This window comes from Rhea pennata, chromosome 2 (genome assembly GCF_028389875.1).
Source record: "Rhea pennata isolate bPtePen1 chromosome 2, bPtePen1.pri, whole genome shotgun sequence".
NCBI lineage: Eukaryota > Metazoa > Chordata > Aves > Rheiformes > Rheidae > Rhea > Rhea pennata.
This window is the reverse complement of record NC_084664.1, coordinates 154,641,206-154,661,023: the sequence shown is the minus strand read 5'-3', so window position 1 is coordinate 154,661,023 and position 19,818 is coordinate 154,641,206. Positions and strand designations below refer to the sequence as shown.

General features: G+C 41.0%; 1 protein-coding gene across 5 annotated transcripts in view; it reads left to right on the top strand.

Moving 5' to 3' along the window:
- The window catches only part of CYRIB (CYFIP related Rac1 interactor B), a 95,434-nt gene that overhangs the window by 8,693 nt on the left and 66,923 nt on the right, over positions 1-19,818 (top strand). For 2 of the 5 annotated variants that reach the window (XM_062568419.1, XM_062568421.1), the window contains exon 1: positions 11,643-11,729. The exons of 1 other annotated variant lie outside the window; for it this stretch is intronic. The gene's annotated coding sequence lies outside the window, so the exon portion shown is untranslated. Of the gene's footprint in view, positions 1-11,633; positions 11,730-19,818 lie in introns of those variants that run through there. 2 more of the 5 variants (XM_062568423.1, XM_062568422.1) reach the window with 2 other exon arrangements.

The following is a 19,818-nucleotide window of genomic DNA, read 5'->3' as shown; positions in this document are numbered from 1 at the left end:
CATGTTCACTGGATGCCCTCCTGGGAGGCAGCTGTGATTTCTGCAGCAGGGTTTGCTCCTGTCCACTTGAGGGGAACAGTCCACTTCCTATGAAGTTCTCCCGCTGAGTAACAGAATAAGTGCACCATCTGACTTACAGCTACCCTGCTGGCATACCCCTGCCTCTTGGCAGCCCTGTTCCTCGGGAGACTTTGGGGGCAGCCGGAAGGTGTCCTTGCTGCTGAGGGAAAGGTAGAGGTAGCCCCCAGTTGCTGTTGGCTGCCATACAGGAGCACAGGGAGCAGAGGCTCCTTTTGCTGCCTTGTGCTGGGGAGTTGGTACCACCTATGGAAGTTCAGGCAGAGTACAAGGAGAGCCTTGTTTCTGCCAGTGCACTGCAAGTCCTGGGAAAAGCAAAGGGGTTGTAGTTAAACCTAGCTGAGACACGAGGACTTGCCAAGTCAGTCTGTATCCTAAGCTGTTCTCCTGTCCTGTCTTCTTCTGCAAGATGGAGCCCAAATTGATTTTCTGGCTTCACAGCATTTAGTTAAGTTTTGAGCTACTAGGAACTCATCTGTGAATCAGTTGTGGATGTGCCCTAAACTTTGCTTAGACTGTCTTTCTCCTGTAGCATCTACAGTGCTAAGTAATTTCCTTGTTGGAGGAGTGGCCAGAGCCTGTGCCATGGGGAACAAATGAGCAACCCCCTCTTGGTGTGTTTTGTTTTGTTTCCTGCACTGTTTTGTCGGGCTCCACTCCTACAGGGAATTTCACTGACATCAGTAGAAGACTGACAACTCCCTGAGGTGAAGCTCAGCAGGATCAGGGCTTTTCAGAGATAAAAGCATCCCCGATAATGTGAAAGACGTACTTTTAGAGAAGGCCACTGGAACATAATCCCTTATCCCAAAGCTTCCTTTTGCCCTAGACACTATTATTGCAAGTCCTGTAGGTGAGCTTAGCTTCCAGCCCCATAAGATGTGTTAGTTAATATGAAGAACTTCAGAAATTGCCCTTCATTTCTCTAATGTCACTTTAATCCCTTGAGTATACAGGGATCAAAAGATACTTGATGAATGTATTAAACATTCATTGCACATTTCACTTCCAGTACCCAGCTGACCTCTCAAATCCTGAATGAAATGAATCTGCATTTGTTTCTAAAAATGTCTCATTTTGTGAATCAAAATGTCAACACATTTGAAAATGGTCCTATATGAGAGGTTTGCATCTCTTGGAGCTGAAATTACTGGATCAATTTCCCATTAATACTAAGGGTGTTTAAAGGACAAACTCCCTGCCTACGACAGTGAAAATTTAGCCCATGGTATGACATTTCACCTGCCACTGAGTATAAGATAGTCAACTGTAATGGACTGGAATAGCTAGATTTGCACATACTGGTAACAAAAGATGGTCATTAGGGGATGCCATTACAGAAGTGAGTCCTTTTTCCTTTTTTTTTCCCCCCTTTTCCCCTCTTGGCCATGAAAACTTGTATGTTCCTCACAGTTTATGTTACTGCACTATTCAGAAGCCTCTGCTTGAATTTGGGCATAATTCAATCATGTACTGTAAGAGTGTATAAAGTGAGACTTGAAAGGCTCAAAAGGGCATGGCACAAAAAAAAACGGGAGTATCGGGATATGTCCAAGGTCTCATAGCTGAGCAGCAGCCACAAAGCCTGGCTGCAGCGTTCCAGACACTCACACTGGCCTTCCGGACCATGGACTGAGGCCCCCGATCTCATATCCTTCTGACTGCAGCTATGCTGACCGACAGGGCTTTACCCCAGCTTGTCCCAGCTCCTCAGCATGGCTCTGTCCTGAGTGAGAGCAAAGGAGCAGGGTAGTTGGCAAGCATCCATCCTCTCCTCCTAAAATGAAATATGGAGGCAACTGGAGTGAGTTATCAGCAAGCTAAAGCGCACAGAGGAGCTGTAATAACTGGAACCCAGGGGCACGGTGAACCTGAGTCTGTGCTAAGGCATGTTTACCTGAGGAAGTGCCAACATCACCTCAGAGTGCATACCATAAAATTGCACCATACTGTCCCTCCCATGCGCTGTCAAAGAAAGCAGACGCCAGGATGGAAAAGCACCAGGAGCTGAATAAAAGAGCTCTAGCGTCAGGGAGGCCTGCTCGGTTTCCTACCTTCTGCTGCAGGCCATCTATGTTTCCCGGCATTCCTTGGTCTCTTGCCAATTCCCATCGACAGCTGTGGTTTGCGGTTGTAATGCTCAGCATTTGTCTCTTCTTTCTCCTAGCAGACCTGCATCAAACTTAGATATGCAGCATGCAGCAGTTCTGGAGTCTCAGGACTCCCAAAACTGGCCTGCAAGAATGAAATTAAATCCTTCCTTATTCCTTTATCTTCTCTAAGATACGAAAAACTGCAAATGTGGGTTTGCAGGTATCCTGAGTCCTTCAGATGAAGTTTGTGAGGAAAGGTTATAATACAGTGCTTTGTATTATGTTATTTTAAAGAACAAAAACAATCCTAAAAGTAGATTTAAGGATGGATTGGCAAACCAGAAGAAGCCTGCTTTCTGCATTTGGCAGATAGAATTTCTCCACTCTGCCATGCTTTTTTTCCCAGGATGGATCATTCAGTTTCTATTTCTATGTACTTCTATTGAGATTCCAGTATGAGCAGGAGTGGCTCCAAGATTCAAGTAACTGTCTGTTAGGAATCTCACTCCATGTTTCAGAAGGCCCCCAGAAGTTCATTAGATGTTTAATAGCTTCCAGTTAATGCTGTACTGGATGGAACTGAACTGGTGACCGAGAGGGGAAAGGTTCTCTTGCACATTTACAAACCCTAAGACATCTGTTCCCCAGACACAGATTTGTCTAATTTCCCTAAACCACTGATGACCTGCCCTGAAATGATACTCTCATTCCCTTAGGAAATCCCGTGGGTTGATATAAAGTAGATAGTTATTTTTGGGTCCTTTCCCAGAGAGAGTGCACTGTATTGCTTGATCCTTACACACTAAATAAATATATCATCAGACTGTAGTAAAGATCCAAAAAGCTTTATTGAAGGGGAAAAAGATTATTAATAATTGAGGGTAGTTCACTGTATTGTTTTTGAGCCAAGTAAAGCTAATAGAGCATTTTATAGCAGAGATAAAACTGTAGAATATTGAGACTGAATTGATTGCAACATTTAATGGCAACATAAAAGTCGATTAATAAATTGCAATGGTTAACTCTACATTAAAGTGAAAAATGCAGCTCCCAAGCAGTGTATTAAGCATTTTTGAAAATAACAGAAAGCAAACAGACAAAAAAAACCCTATTGACTAGTAAGTGCCTATATTATCTTTTTCCATAAGAGAGGAAGTCATATGACCATATCTTTAATTCATTTATCCTACAGCTCTGTGTGTAGGCGCGTATGTGTATGCTTTTTTTCCTTAGTGCATTTCTGAATTAAATAAAACCTTTACAAGGAGTTGAAATGTGATTAATTCTTAACAAAATTCTCTCAGGGCCATCTGAGTTTTTCGTTGTTGTAAGGAGGGCTACAGTGCAGAGAGAAGAGACTTCAATAGATACATTTGTAATAAAGACTCTATCTGAGGAGAGTTACAAACTGGATTGCCCTACATTACGTATTATCTACCTGAGTAAAGCTTCCCAGTTTAAAAGTGGCTTTCTTTTTTGTTTTTCTTTTCTATTTCTTTGCAATAACAGAAGAACATAGAACACTGAAAACAGAAATTGTTGGACAGGGGAGCTGTGCTTTTTGTGGAAGAGGAAGGTTTTAATATGTTCTGTATTGAACAAGCAAATGTTTCATTTGCAGCATAAACGAGTGGCTGTTTCTTCTCAGTGACACTCATCGCATCGTACTGGTTCCTTCTTCTGCAGCCTTTTTAAAACCATCCATTTCTTCTTCTGAAACCTTTGTCCAATCCTCAATCAGGCAAGAGGTTTTTTCCTACACTGCAGTCTCCTGTTCTCTGCCTTTTTTTCATGATAGCCATTGAATCTCCCAGGGAGGAAACATACCCCCTCTTTGCCATCTGGCCACATTCAAGTCCTCTTTGAATGCCCTTCCCTCTGCATTAAACCCAAACTTGTCATACTTGTCTGAAAACCTGTCACAAGCTTAGGGCCAGAGTCTGTCAACTGAATTGTAGTGTGTTTTGCCTTAGGACAGAAGTGCCCCCATTTAAACCATTTAAAAGCATACATACTTAGAAGGACTATCTGGCTGCCCTTATGTCTCTTTATCTCTGCCTTCCTCCCACGTGGTATTCCCCTGATCCCCTTCACATCCCTGCTTAGACTGGTCTTCTCTGAGCAAACCATAGAAATCTTATTTCTCCTACAAATCAACAAATAAGATTAGAATAATAAAGGGAGCATGAAGAAGCAGGTACTATTTACCTTTTCTTGGAAGAGAATAAGATTTTTTTTTTTAAAAAAAAGGCTTTGAACAGTCTAACTAATGAATTCTAGTTCCCTACAGATTTGGATTTTGTGTACCCTTCATTTCTCACTGTAAATTCCCCTAGCTTTCTCACTGCAAAACCTCCAGGCCCCTGCCACATTCCCAGCCTTCCTCTTTGCTGCCATGTTTCTGGTGCCACTAATGCAGTTTCCCCCCATCTTTCCTTTAACACCTTATATTTTGCTACCTGGGCAAAAGATAACATGTGGTGGTGGACTAGGCAGTATACACATTAGCATCCAGCATGAGAAACCTAGTTTCCTGGGAGAAAGCGGACGATATCCTGGTGCAGAATACTGGTATCCGTATGTTGTATTTTTCCCTGTGGGGACACCTAGCTACAGTGGTAAAAAACCTGTGTGTACAACAGATCTCAGTATGCGTGTTCTCCTCATGTCTTTGATTTTGACTGTAAGAAGTTTGGAGCAGGAACTGCGCCAGGGTTTCTGTGAAGCACCATACAAATCTTTACAACTCAATTTTTTTGCACATAAAGTTACTGACATTCAGTGTTATGAATTTAGGCATTGGCAGTTACTGGAATGGAAGTTACCAGTGTAGCCATAGCACAGGCCATTCTCACTTAACGTTATATAGAAGTGCCGAGGCTAGAAAAATGGTCTAAGCTCTTCCGAGTTACTGTCCAGTACCTCACACGAGAATATGATTTTGCTTCCTTCAGTCTTGTGGTTCATTCTCTGCTTGAGATGGGAATTCTTTAGAAGAGAGTATGTAACCATGTAAACAGAAGGACCTGGTTTTGAAGCATTCCTGTAGAGCAGTGTGGTCACAGTGGGAAACCACTGGTTCTAGTCTCACCATTAACAAAATAAGCACCTAAGCTCTGACAGCAGGAATCCAGACGTCTCAAATGGGAACGCATCCAGCTGGTACGAGCAGGCTCAGAAAGTTTCCCAGATCGTGCGTGGGGACATAGAAAATATTATCTTTTCATTAATTGGGTAATTTCAGAAAAACTTTAATATTCTGCTAGCAAGAAGAAGGAGTAAAGCTGACATTGCACATTTCAATTATTCAAACAGCTGCGTTTGGTGCTGGATTTAGTCATAGGTACTATATTCATGCTCAGAAAAAAAGGAAGAGAAAGAGATGTCTAGTGTGCAGTTTCTGTTGCCCAGCAAAGGACATGTTTAAGCAAATGCCTAAATGCTTCATTTAACAGCAGCCTTCATCTTCACCCAGACTGTTCTCTCACAGATCGCAGTATGTGGAAGAAGTCCTGGCTTTCTATTTTGTCTGCTAGCAAACTCTTCTTTGCAGTTTGATATATTTTTGCTTATGTGAGCAGTATGGACTCTGTTTCTGTCCTAGCTGCCTGGGCTTAAAATAATCACGCTCAAAGACTTTACTTTGGAAACTAAATATACTGTACTGGTGATGGTGGATTGGGAACTACTTATCCCACAGAAAAAGGATGCTACCTCAATCAGTGGATGTTCTACAAGAAAACGTGTGTGTTGACAGGGAAAGGGTTTCTTCCAAATTCTTTACATTCAGCAGTTGTGTGCACTGAAGTCCTTTTAACGTCTGTTGCTTTTAAGAGCATATTGATGGAATTGCATTGGAGATAGAGTCATCTGATATATTATACTGTTATCATAACAGTCTATTCTAAAGAGGTAGATATAGTTGGCGAGCCAAACACTAAGTCCTTATCTTTTTCCTTCATTATTCAACTCTCTTGTTCTCAACATCACTTGGATCACAGGTGAAGATGAATTTGGTGTACAGTAGTTCAAGTGAACTACTTGCAAAACCAGTCCAGGTGTTGACCAGCTGAACTGAGCTTTATTGTTCAAATGGGAATAAATAGCCAAGTTTTTGCAAACTGAGCTAACAGTGCAAGGACAGAATAGTGGCAAAAACGACAGTGTAATCCTGTGGGGTGCACCCTCAGCTCCCACTCATGCCACCGGAGCTTGGAGAAACACATACTGTGGGGTGCAGCTTTAGCTTGTCCTTGCTTATATCACACCCAGCAGTGCCTGATACTGTTGTTTTTGTGAAGTCTGAGTTTGTTCACTGAATTCTGAAATTGGCTCCCAAGAGTCTTTCTCCAGAGCCTTTCACTGAGGTGCTTTAATTAACTTACCTATTTCACCACTGAAAGATTTCAGCATCCCATGTGATCTGAAGAAGAAACTGTTAGTACCACCATAGTGAAGGAAACAGCTGACACAAAGTGGCCTCTTGACAATGTCCCTGGGCGACAAATAGCCCCAAAATCACTTACGAACCAAGTGCTGTTCTATTAACAAATGAATTAAGCACTTTGGGGAAAAAACAAAGTCAAAACCAAAAAAAGGATTACGACATGATTGCAAAGGGTATGATCAAAGTAAAATACTCTCATGCTCCTGAGGTAAGCAAAACTCTCAATGAAATCAATGAATATTTGTTTCCAGCAGAGCTGCAGGATTGGGTTTACTTAAATGAAAAGAAAAAAAAGGGGGAGTCGGGGGGGAGGAGAAAAAAACGTTTCTCTTCCAGAGAGTAATGAAACAGTCCAGTGCTCTTAAATCCTGCCTTCCCTGTTCTCTGAAACATTGATTCCATCCATTAACTGGAACACTATTAAGCTGCTGATTGATTTGAAACATTCTGCGAAAAAGGGAAAGAGGCTGGTGAGGAAGTTCCAATCCAGATATATTGTTTAATGCCAGTAGTGGTCCTGGTGGTTCGCTTAGTTTTTATGAACCGTCTTGACGAAGGGCTAGTGGGAGGACAAGGGAAGTGCCTGACATCCTGCCTTGTACCCTAATTCAGCAGCCTGTTCTGCCTTAGTGAAGCAATAATTTAAGTCCACTAACCAAGAGTAAATAAATCCATTGACATTTAGGTGTTCTGCTGAAAAAGGTGGCTTTTGTATATGCAGAGGTGATGACCCAGAGCCTGTTGAAGTGACTGTAGCTTTTCCACTGTATTGAGTGAGCTAGACCAGACTTCTGCTGAATGGAGCATGAAAGAATCAGTGCATCACAGGGTTTTTGGTTTTGTTTTTGTTTTCCCTAATCTGAGAGCCATAAATTTGGATCTATAGTTGTAGTCATAACCTCCGGAATTTATTAGTACTGGGTTATCTTGACTGTTTCCACAGGCCAGCTCACCTGTTACTAACAAGGTAGTTTCGACCACAGCAATTACTTGTTTGAAGTACTTCTCTTCAGTGCAACAGTATCCACACATCCAGTTACTGAAGCAATTCTGTACTTCACACACTTTTAATTAGCTGTTTAAAGTTCTCAGAATCTAATATAGTGTTCTGCTATAGACTGTAATATGCCTACTACTATATTTTATATATTTTCTAATGGAGACAAAATATGATTAAAATAAAAGCTGCAGTTCCTCTTTCTATCTTCCCTTATGCTTACTGGTCTACACTTTTTAAATGCACATTTAACACCTGCCATTTTCTCTTTATTCTCCTTTGCTTGCCCTATCACATATGGGCAAGCAGAATGGCTGAGGAAAGGCAACAAAATATAAAAAATAAAAGAGCTTTATTTTATAAAATCACCATTATCTTTGATCTCTGTCCAACACTGAAGTTTCCATGTCATTTGACTTAATGGAACTGTTTAATTAATTAAGTTGCAAGTCTGCAAATACTAGTTAAGGCATACCACACTAAGAGGCTGTGCTGATCATTTGTTAGGAGCAATTGCATCAACAGTGGAGAAATGGAAAATAATCTCAGATTTTGCAGTGTCAGAAGAAGAGATGATTAATGTAATTAGTTATGTGAAGTAATTAGGGCATAGGACTAGGAGGCAACAGACTTTGTCCATGTTTGTTGGAGTGAAGAGAAAGAACTTCTGAAATGCCTCTGTTTTCCCATTTGCCACCTAGATATCAAAATGATCTTTAGGTGGGGGGAGAAATGGGCATTCTGAGATTGCGGGTGTCTGTCTCCATACAAGTATAAAACATCAATTGTTTGCCATTACAGTATCTGGAAACAGTTCAGTCATCCTTGTAAGCACAGAATGATTTGACCTTGGCTTTTTGTTTTGTCTCTGCTTTCTGAAATTTATGCAGATCATTCATAGTTTGTTGCAACTGTTTATATTTCTGAAGAGCTGCATTTATATCAGAGGATTTGTACTATCCAAAATGAAAGCCCTAAAGCACACTGTACTGTGAATGTGACTGCTTCTGCAGTCTCTCATCTACTAGGTCTTCACTCGAAAAGGCGAAAAAATCTACAAGGGGGAGGGCAAAACCTGATATAAGTGTTATCTGAACTGAAAGGTGCTATCAGCCCCTATGGTTTAACAAAGGCTCCCAGCAAAAGGTGCTGATGTTTTTTATTCTTGAAATTCTACTGCAAGAAAATTGGCCTCTTTAATAATTGAAAAATGTAGCTTTGGATATGCAATGCTTATTTTCCATTTTCATCCACGTAATGGAAAAGTGAGTGGCCTCCTTTGCCCCCCCGCCCCCAACTCTGTTGTCAGCGGACACTGTATTGTCACTGCTGAGTATGAAGGAGAGAAGATGACTTCCTTGGCGCCTTCTGATATTTTCCCCTAGGCTATCATTAAGTTTAACGGAGCAGAAATACTGTAACTGCATGGCACTTAGGGGCAGAGGGTTTACTTCTGTGTTTTGTTTACCTTGACTGTCTGTCTATAACATAAAGTCATCTTTTGTCATTGGAACAACTCACACTGTAAAAGCAGTCATGATCTATTACCACTCCTTAATTTTATGATACTGACTGGCAAATACCATCTTTAATTTTAATTCTTACCTTTATCCCAATAATAACCTATTAAAATCACTTTCTATTCAGAACGACCAAATAAAAAGTTAAAGTCAAGACAAAAATAATAGAAAATGGGTAAATATTTTTGTCATGAATCATGTTTTAATTACGCATTTTTTTATGCTTCCGTTTTTCTGTATTACATGGGATATGATTAACTCAGTATGCATCTTCAGTGAAAGCATCTGTGATGGGGAAATTCTTACTTGTACTCCCTGAAAGACAGGAGAGCCAAAACAAGTGTATCTTAAAATTTTGGAGAGCCCTAAAGAGAAAATTAATATTACTGTAAACCTATTTATTGTTTCAAAGGGGTTTTTTTTGTTGTTGTTTTGTTTTGTAACATGCCCCTCTCCCTCCAGTTTATAATATGTTCATTTCAAAATTCCTCCATCACTGAGGCTGCTTGTATGGTTTTCTCACACCTGTAAAACAGGACAAAAATCTGTAGTATAAAGATGAGCGATGACAGTCCCCAGGGTTGTATTGAGTCCACATTGTAAAGAGCCCAATATAAACAGAGAAGTTTGAAGTCTGCTTAGTGGGAGCTGGATCAGTTTCTACCTGGAACCTGGACTTTCCAGTGTCTGCAGACTTCAGAAAGAAAGGGAGTGACCTGCCCTCTCAGGAAGGAGGGTACATCAATACAGCTCAATAACTGCTAGTTATAGCAAATCCCTTCTGTGACAGAGGTGAAGTTATGGTCAAACACTTCAGTTCAATCTACCCTTCTACACAAATCAAACACAAGTGGATGTGTGACTTCTTCAGCCATTCTGCTCATGAGGTTCTTCTGTGAAAATCTTTCATGGTCATTTTAGGCACCTCAATTATTTGCTCCAGTCTACACTAACGTTTAATAGCCACCAAGGCCTGCCTGGGCAGTCCCCTTTTCCCTACTCAGGTGAAGGTGATGGATAATTTGGTACATGGTTTAGCAGCCCTGGTGTTGCCTGAGTGTTATGTGAGGACCAAATTTGCACGGTAGTGAATTCGTATGAGTTCATCAGACAGGTTTTGTGGCTGAGCTCATCATAAACTGCTTCCTTTATACCCCAGAATACTAATTCTTCTATAATACTCATAAGGCTTTAGGTTATTGAATCCATATTTCTTAAATCCCACCAAGTTAGGTGAGAAACTAAGTTTATCAACTTAACATATATAGAGGTATGAAAATAATAAGAAAGGGAATGTACTGTCACATATAAATCTCTGAGGACTTTCCATTTTCATTCTGTCTCAAAGTGGATCTGGAGGAAGCTCTGTATTCGCTATGATTTGACAGTTATCAAACTGGCATTTGGCTTTTGAAGGGGAAGTAGCAGAAGTGGTTAGAGTTTCAGGTGGTTTCTATGGCGCTTTCAGATTGAATAATCATCTTTGCGTATGGCAATGCTCTCCTTTTGAATGTTGTGCCTATGTATATCCAAGGAGAGCCACGCTCCTGCTTTATTTGTTGTACTTGTGTCTTACTGACCCAACATCCTGCTCGTTCTCTAAACTGGTCCTAATGTATCGTACATGGCGATGATGAAGTTATCAGGGTTGAAGCCTCAGAATCAGTAGTTGTTCTTTTGTTCCCTTAGGCGGTTATTTTATATGGATCAGGTGAACAATCATAGCAAATGTAAATTATTCTTTGGCTTCAGAAGAACCATTCACAAAAAGCCCAGTGAGGCTTCACGGGAAAGCTTTTTTCCATGCAGGTATCGCTAGGATGCGTACATGGAGAGGAATGATATAATGAAGTCAATGAAAAGACACTAAACTATATTTTGGGTTTCTTTACACATTCTGCTTGTCTTTTGCATTTCACAGGACACAGAGAGCAACACTATGTTTGTTACTATATTTGTATATTTGTTACTGTACACATATTCTCCCCACCATGACGCTCCCGCAGCACAACGTTCACTGAAGGACTTACCTTCTCTTCTCTCTCTCTCTCTCTCTTTTTTTTTTTTTTTTTTTTTTTTTTTTTTGCTTAGATCTTACAGTGGTCCTCTAAGAAATTTACGTATGGCTTTAAGTCCTGCTTTTAGGAAAGAAGGAGCTTCAACCGAAAATGGCGGCGCCCGGCCCGGCGCAGCCCCCTTAAGGGGCTGAGCCGCTTCGCCGTCCCGCCCGCCCACCTCCGTTTCGCTCCCCGCCCCTGCCGGAGACACTCGGAGTCGAAGCAGGTGCATGCGCAGTGTGCTGGCAGCTCGGCGCGCCTGCGCAGTCACCTGTTGGCTGCCTTCCCCCCGGTACATCCGGGTCATCGCCCGCCCGCCCGCACGACCGGTCCCCTGTGGTGCTTTGCAGCCTGTTCCCCCTCCCCCTCCCGCTCCTTCCCCCTCCCCCGGCGCGGGCGGCTCCGGCGCTGTCGCCATCCGCGCCCTCCCCTTCGCGGGGCTCCGGCCACGCTGCTGCTGCTGGCGCTGCCTCCGGCCGAGCGGGGGGAGGCGGCGGCTGCGGCTCCGGCGCCCGCTGCCGTGCGCGGGGCGGCTCGGTGAGTGTGTCAGCGGCGGGCAGGGCCCGGCGGCTCGCGCCATTCCTTCCCTCGCAGCCTCCGCGGTGCGGCTCGCGCCCCCCTCCCCCCCCCCCAACCGCCCCCCCCGCCACGGCCGCGCGCCCCCCCCCCCCACAACCGCCACCGCCGCGCGCGCGCCCCCCCCCAACCGCCACCGCCCCCAGCCCGCCCCGGGCTCCCATCTGTTGCTTCCTCCCGACACCCCGGGCCGGGCCAAGCCCCCTCCGCCCGCGGCAACCACCCCGCCAGCAGCCCCGGGCCTCCGCCACCTCTGCGGGCGAGAAGGGGCTGTCGGTGCCCGCCTGGCCTCGCGAGGCGAAGCGTCGGCAGCCGCCGGGTGTTAGATAGCTCCTGCGCGTCTGCCCCGCGCCCGGGGGCCGGTTGCTGCCTGGCCGCAGCCGCTCGGCTGCCCGTGCCGGTGGCCGCTGATGGCAGCGGAGCATCTCGTGTCCCTGCCCGGGCTGAGCGGTGCTGCGCGGCGGAGCCGTGCCGCGGGGCGCCTCAGCCTCGCGGTAATGGAGTGACAGAGTTAATGTTTGACCGGGAGGAGGAAGCCTATTGAAGGGACTGCAATCTGTGTCCTATCTTTCCAACTCCAGTTTAAACGTCTAGTGAATTAAGTAGAATATAAAAATCACTGCGAAATTACGACAGTGAGGATATACTCTGCTGTTCTGTGCAACTTCTCTGTGGTGTGTAGAGTAGCTGAGATGTTTGGACTGTCACTGCACCCAAGGGTGAGGTGAATTCAGAAGCTATAAAAGTGAGGTGTTGCTTCTAACCTATTCATTAAATGACTGATAAAATCAAGTTTTAATTGGATTTTAATTTTCTCCTATACGACTTCAGAATAATTACAACTCAGTTCTACTTTGTTACTCTGCAATCTGGCATAGTATCTCAGATGGTGATAAAATACAAGCTTCTTCACAGAAACAGATACCAAAGAAATCAAGAGACTCTTTGTTGTGAAGATTCTTGACGCTTTTTTGTCTTTTTGCTTTTTCTTTTCCATTGCATCAGCATCCTGGATCCAAATGTCAGTGACGATCTGACAGCTGTCCTTCTGCTAGTTAGTAGAGTTTCATTAATGCTTAAAATTGATTGTTCTGAATTTCTGATAATGTGGAAATTAGCGTGTATATTCTAAAATTAGCAAAACATTTTCTAGAGTAACTTGAATAATCAGTGTTCTTGCCTATTATCCATTTTATTATGAAAGGGGCTTGAGCAATACAGACTTCTTTTTTTAAAAAAAAAAATACACACACACAAGCAAGTATTTTTTTTTTCTTTTTTTCTTTTTTTTTCCTTTTTTTTTGTGTGTGCGCTCTGGCTGCTTGAACTTTAAATGTACCTGCAAATAGATGCATTTTTTTATAGTGGATTTTTGGCAGATAGGGGAATCGAAGAGGAGACATTTAGCAGTTGCTCTGAAGTAATGTTAATCAAGGTTGGAATGTGAATCCAGAGTTTTGAGGTTCTACCTGATACATGTCTTCTCTTAGCAAGGTACATTGTTGTTAGATTTTGCAGTTCATATGTTCAACCTGGTGTAGCAGATCTAATAGTAAAAACCTAAAACACTTGGATAATATGTTGCCATTCCATGAAATAGATATATTCTTTGATTTGCAAAGAGTATTCAATTACTGAAACAGAAGCTTTAAGCGAGAGAGTAAATAGCATTTTATCCAATTTGAACAGTAAGATTTCCTATTACGTATATGAGCTGTCGGAGAATAGAGGCTATAGAAAGAGGTGATTCTAGACTGTCTTAAAATATTCCTATCATGAACTGTCACTGTTGTGAGACTGCAAGGAATGAATTTGATCCTTTCCATTATATAACTTGCATTTGTCATCAGGTGCTCGAAATTTTCTTCATTGTTTGCGGTTTAGCTGAGGCCATCTGAGGTGAAGGATTATTGAAAGGACTGTCTTTTGGAATTCTTTGCATTTCATATGAAACATTTCTTGCTGGAACTGCACTGACTGTAGAACATGATCTTAGACAGTTCTGTGCTTGCATAGATAAGTGTTTTGTTGCTTTACGTGGCTTCCCCATGAGTCTTGTAGCACCTCCACAAAGAAAAAAAGAAAATACTTGTGTTGTATCTCTTGGTTATTAACTATTCTGCTAAGGTGTAAACTAATTTTGAAATTAATTGAATGCAGTATTTGAAATAGTTCGGGGAAAGGTGTACAAGGAACTCTAGTTTAAGGTGTCTGCTTCCAGACTTTTGACAGAGTTCTGTTGCTGTCTAGGTGTGGTAAACATAAGTGCAGTTCCTCCCTCTCCTCATTCTGTACCTAGGAAAATATAGATGCACAAATAGCCTGCAATACCATTTTTTGCTATTGCTTGTCAGCTGAGGGCATAAATTGAACTAATGCATAACCTGTATTAGAGACAGGCATTATGTTCAAGCAGTCAGATCCGATTATTAAGGAGTCAGGTTTGTTCTTAAAGAAATGTCACTAATGTGAATCCAGGTTATTGCCTTTGCCTGTCTTTTCTAAAAGTTTACTCTGATAAAATTATACCAGGACTTCTTGTCATTGATGCAGATAGGCCTAAGTTGAAAAGAATGGCTCCTGTCTCTTAAGGTAATGCTAACTACTCTGAAGTATATTATATATCAATTTTATGAGGCTTATTCATCATAAAATTTTTGCAAATACTTCTTCAAACTGAATTACTTTGAGCAAAGTCAGATTGCATCTCATGGACTAACAGTTGTCAAGCAAACATGCCACAAGCAAAGTATGAAGCCTGAATGAATATTTGTGTTGAAACCATGCAAGGCTTGGATGTCAGTGCCACACTCCAGTGCTTCTTACCATGGCACAGAGACAGAGAATCATCCAGGCTGTCATTTTTGTCCAGGGGAATCCCTCTTTGTGTTCCTATGGCCTCAAAGGTGATGGGAGTGAGGGGAAGGTGGTGGCGAAGACTGCAATGGCTCTGGGCTGGGGGTATGAAGGAAGGAGTGCTTGAATTGCAAGGAAAGTTAAATGCCAGGGAGTGTGAAACATTACCAGTTCTTACTAGCAGCTGATATGTATGCATTAATCAGGTTGATAAGATATATTTCAAAGTCTTTTCCTGCTGCAGATGATGATCAGTTGTATGCACCTTTTGACTGCTTTTCCACTCGTGTTCATTTGCGTGTATAAAGTGCACTTACAGATAATGGAATGTATTCTTACATACCTGATAAATCTGCCTTTAATCAATGGTTGTGTGATGCTTACTTAGAGAATTAATATTTTCTTCTTTGTGGCTGTAGGAAGCTTAAGACCTTTAACTAACCAGTATGGAGAAGTCTATTTTTTTTTTCTTCTTGTATATGAAGACTTACTTGATTGCTTTTATTTCTGGCTCTATACCTCAGATTCCCCACTCCTGTGATACAGGCATGCTATCCTGAATACCCCAGGTTGGTTGTGGCAGCTGGCAGAATATTTTAAACTAAAATTTGCTGAGAGTAATAGGCAGTTTTATATAGAGGCTGTAGTGCATTTGCAATTCTAGTGCTTACTGAAGTAAATACTGTGATTATATAAATAGAAAAACCAAGAACAAACAAAGAGTAGTTTTAGAATTGCCTAAATAAAGCTGAAAGTATTTTTAGCTACTGTATTTTCTCCTGTGTTCCCCATCTCCTGTGATTTTAATTCCATCCTCCTTATTAGAAATACCTTTCACCTCTGTCATGTGAAAAGTTTGTGCACAGAGACTACCCTTGCAGTGTAAATGGTGAAACTAGTTGCACACAAAGCATATTGAATGATCAAAGTAAAATCTTATAATCCTTTGCCTTTCAGTCATGGTAGCTTGAATTTTGAGGTAGCTCTTAGACAGTCGTAAATGTGAAGTAAAGGTTGACGATGTCCTGCTCAGTGCCCCTGTGTGTATGTCATATGCAGTTGCATCCATTCTTGTACCCTTTGTCACCTCCTGGTTATGCTGCCTTCTTCACTTAGTACTGGTGCTGATTGAACTGTACAGTCTTGGTTAGTAATACTAAGGGTTAGTAACCCTTAGTAATTTGTTTCTAGTTAACTCTCATAGTGGTAACACTAGCCATGAAGTTACAGTCTTGTGCTAGACTACTACTTTTTGAGGGTTCTTTAACACTACTTTTTCAACACCTAGAAATAGAATTTCTGATTTCCTGGTACCTAGATATGTATTAGCTTATTTGTGTATATCAGAAATGATTGTTTTCTGCCTTACTCACTCTGACTTGAAAATTAGGGAATGATGTATGAGACCACAAACCCAGCATTCTTTCTACTATGCAAAATCTTCATGGAACTGTAGTAAAAGTTGGAGATGAAACATCTGAAACAAAATAAGTACCACCTTCAAACTCAAACTAATTTCTTCAAATGATGTTTGTATGGGAGTGCATTCAGTGGAAATATTCTATAGTTTAGGTGATTTTATTTACTAAGTGTTTGATCGATTTTCTGGCTTATCTCTACAGCACCTGGAATTTCCAGGTTGTCTCCATGCAGATAGTAATTGGGTCTGCGACAGCATAGCTTATGAGGTTGAATGCATTCAGTTTGGTATAGCTGTAGCTACAAAAATAGCATGCCTTGCAAAACAGGCCTTCTGTCTGCCACCCACACCAAAATCTAAAGCTTGATCCTGTAGGCAGTTAATACGTATGTCTGGAAGGCTGAATTTCATCAGCAAATACTTTCCCTGAATCAGTGACCACCAGGCAAAAAAGTTCTGTATCAGTAATCACTTTTATATAAGAAAGGCAATGCAACAGAATGCTGTCCTAGATACAGTTTTAAAACCACTTTATACTACATGCCTAACAGTCCCCCCCCGCCAAGAACAGGAAGCTGTTCCTGTGAATGAATGTGAATGAATTCTATTAAACTGGCATAGTTTAAAAGGCTCTTAAATTCAGCCATGAGGCAATTCTGGTTCTCCTCAGGTACTAGATGATTAAATTAAATGGAGAGTTAGCATGAGTAACTTTTTCTGCTGTACTATGCAAGGTAATGGATGAGTTCCTAGGAGTCCTAATAGTAAATTAGCTGACTGGAAAGCCCTGTTTCTGAGATTAGTAGATCTAGCAATTATATAACTTCAAAAGTTAGAGGCAATTGAGTATGTTTCCAGTCAGGTGTGACTCTATATGATTATTGATTCTCTATTTGGATTTATATCATTCCTGAGCATAACATCCTCACAGGGAAGGAATTTGTTTGTTTTTTCCTGTATTAGACAAGAAAGGTATTTGTTTAAGCTTCTATTGATATACAGATCAGTTTGGCATTTTAATACAAAAAAATGTAGTTTTCTGAATCTTAAGTTGACTATTCAGAGGTACTGGTAGTCTGTTTAAACAAAGTTTTTAAGAACTATGAATGTATTTCTTAGTAAGCAAACAAAAACTCCTTGTTTAATGTCCATGAAATGTTCTTAGGCAAAATGCATTCTGAGTAACAACTTGAAAAGCCAGTTCATTACTTTTTGGTGTACTTGCACCTTTTATAGGCTTAGACATATGGTTATTTGCAACTGTTCCTTCCTAATGTGGAAGTGAAATATGTAACCGCTAGATTTTACGAGGTTTTGTCTTAAAGATAGAATTACTTTCCTTTTTATAAATGAAGATCAAATGAAAGAGGCAGAACATTGTACAAGGATTGCTTATAGACAGTGTTCATTTAACTGATGTATGGTTTAGCTTTCCTGTTTCGGTGAAGAAGTGTTATGTGAGGAGATGTAGATTTGTCAGTGGAACAATCTATTGAATTGTAATGATAGTTTGAAATGTTTTGCTTACTGTGGAAGACCACTCTCTACTTGTTCCCATGTGCAGCTGGCTAAAGCTGTAGTCTCTTGAACATTGAAATAATTACTTTAAATGATTTAGCTGTTTTTAACTTTGCATCTCTGAATTCACAGCTGAATTCATGTAGTAGTACTAATAGGATAACATGACCTACTTTGATGTCTCCAAGCTTTAAGTTCAGAGGATACTCTTACAGTAGCTTTTAAGTATCCAAATAAATCCCAAGTTCCTTTCGTATCTTTTCTGAAGTTTCTATTTTTAGCAATGTTCAAATTTGTTCTCTAGTAGCTAATCATTGTTAAGCAACTATGGCTTTATAATAAATGTGTAGAATCTGTCCCAGTTGGGAACTTACTGTAGGTGGGACTGGCAGTAAAGTCTTACAATAAGACTTTTGGTTAAGACCTAATACTTTGAGCATATAATTTATATAATATTGGTGTTAATATTCTGTCAGGTTTTCAAAAAAATCTCGGTCAGGGTAGTTTAGTAGCTGCCAAAAGTGAGGTTTGGGAACAGATGTTCTGTGTTCTTAAAAATTCTTGATAGCTCTTTGAATTACTCAAGTGTATCTCAGCTTTACAGCTGAGTGTTTTTTCTTTTTGTAGAGTTTACGCCTCTTGTTTTGCTTTTCTTCCCATCCATAACTCGGAATGTGCTGTTGTTGGACCCAAATGCAGTCCTGTGAAAACTCATGGTTTAATAAAGATGCATCCACCTAATAAAATGCAGCACGGGAGAGGAAACAGATTTGAATGGAGATAACAGTAGAAGTGAAGTGTGATAGCAATAAACTAGGAAAAGGAACTCAACTGGCTCTGAAAGTAGGAACAAATAATACTAGTTAGAATCTGGAACAGAGCTGGGAACAAGTTGTTCAAAAACTGGTGGTGAGTTTGAGTCGGGAGCTTGCTGGCTCTGCAGAGTGAATTGGCCGTGTAGTGAGGGAGGGTGTGAGAGAGATGATGTTAATCTCTCACAGAGCACTTAGCATGAACAGAAATGGGGACTTGCTGGGCAGAGAGAGTATGGAAAGGAGAGGCTTATGAGAGGAAGGCTTGACAGGAGAAGCAAGAGTAGAAGTTAGGAAGGTAAATAGGCCTCCTGGAAAAGGGAGTTGGGAGGGACTTGATTTGGAAAAGCTGTGGGGAATGGACTGCAATGAAATAAAAGATACTGTGTCTTGCTCCTTACCATTAGTGTAGTCATCATGTCTTCTTCACCAGTTTAGCCTAATATGTATTGCTAAGGGGTAGACATCTGGAATCTGGCAATCTGCTGTAGGACCAAAAGGATGAAATGTCTAGACTGATCTCCTGGGCACAAGTTTATAATTGACCTTTTCTATTAGGCTAAGATGTTGAGTGCTCAAAAGTGAAGAAATTGCAGATGGAAGGCTACCTACACAGGGTTAAATACTTGTTGTTTTTGAATACGTAGTTCTGTGCCATTTCTTCCTTTAGGACTCTTGTTTTATCACTGGTATGAAGTAACTAGTGTTTATTTAGTAGACAGGTGTTTAATATTTTATTTCATTGTTTAATATCTTGCTATGTTCCAGCCAGATTTTACTCCAGAGATATAATTAATTTCCTGCTGGATAGTATTGTACTGCTTTCTGTACAGTTATTTATTATCAGAATGCTCTAGTGGGATGAGGAAGTGGTTTGCTTCCTATTTTACACATCAGGAGCAAAGGCATGAAGAAATGTTCAGCTAGCTTTGCATGCATGGTTAGAAATGACTAAACCTGAGTCTTTTTAGACTAGTTTACATATTGAAGCCATATCTCCATTAAACATACTTTTTTTCCCTTTTTTTTTCTTGTTGCAGTTCTGTTTCAACACTTTATTCTGAGTTCATGTCTATCCTTGTGTTCATTTACTGTCTCTTTGGACCTGTAGATACCATAAACTGAGTGGAGAAAACAGCAGTGCTCAAGGTCGTCCTGTTTGTTGTAGCAGGAGAATACAGCTGCTTCACTGTGAAAAAGGCAAATTTATTTCTAAATTAATGCGTGTGTTGACTCAGAATGCTGTGATCACATAATTTACTTTCTTCAAATACTTTAGGTACTGATAGAGATTGTGCTATTTGTTAGTTTTACTGCTTTTGCTCAGTTTTATTCCTCATGCATAAAAGGCCAGACTTCCAGGTATTGGAAAGAGGAATAATAGTGATTAAAGGTTATTTAAAAAAAAAAAAAAAAAAAAAAGTGGTGTGACTTTATTAACAGA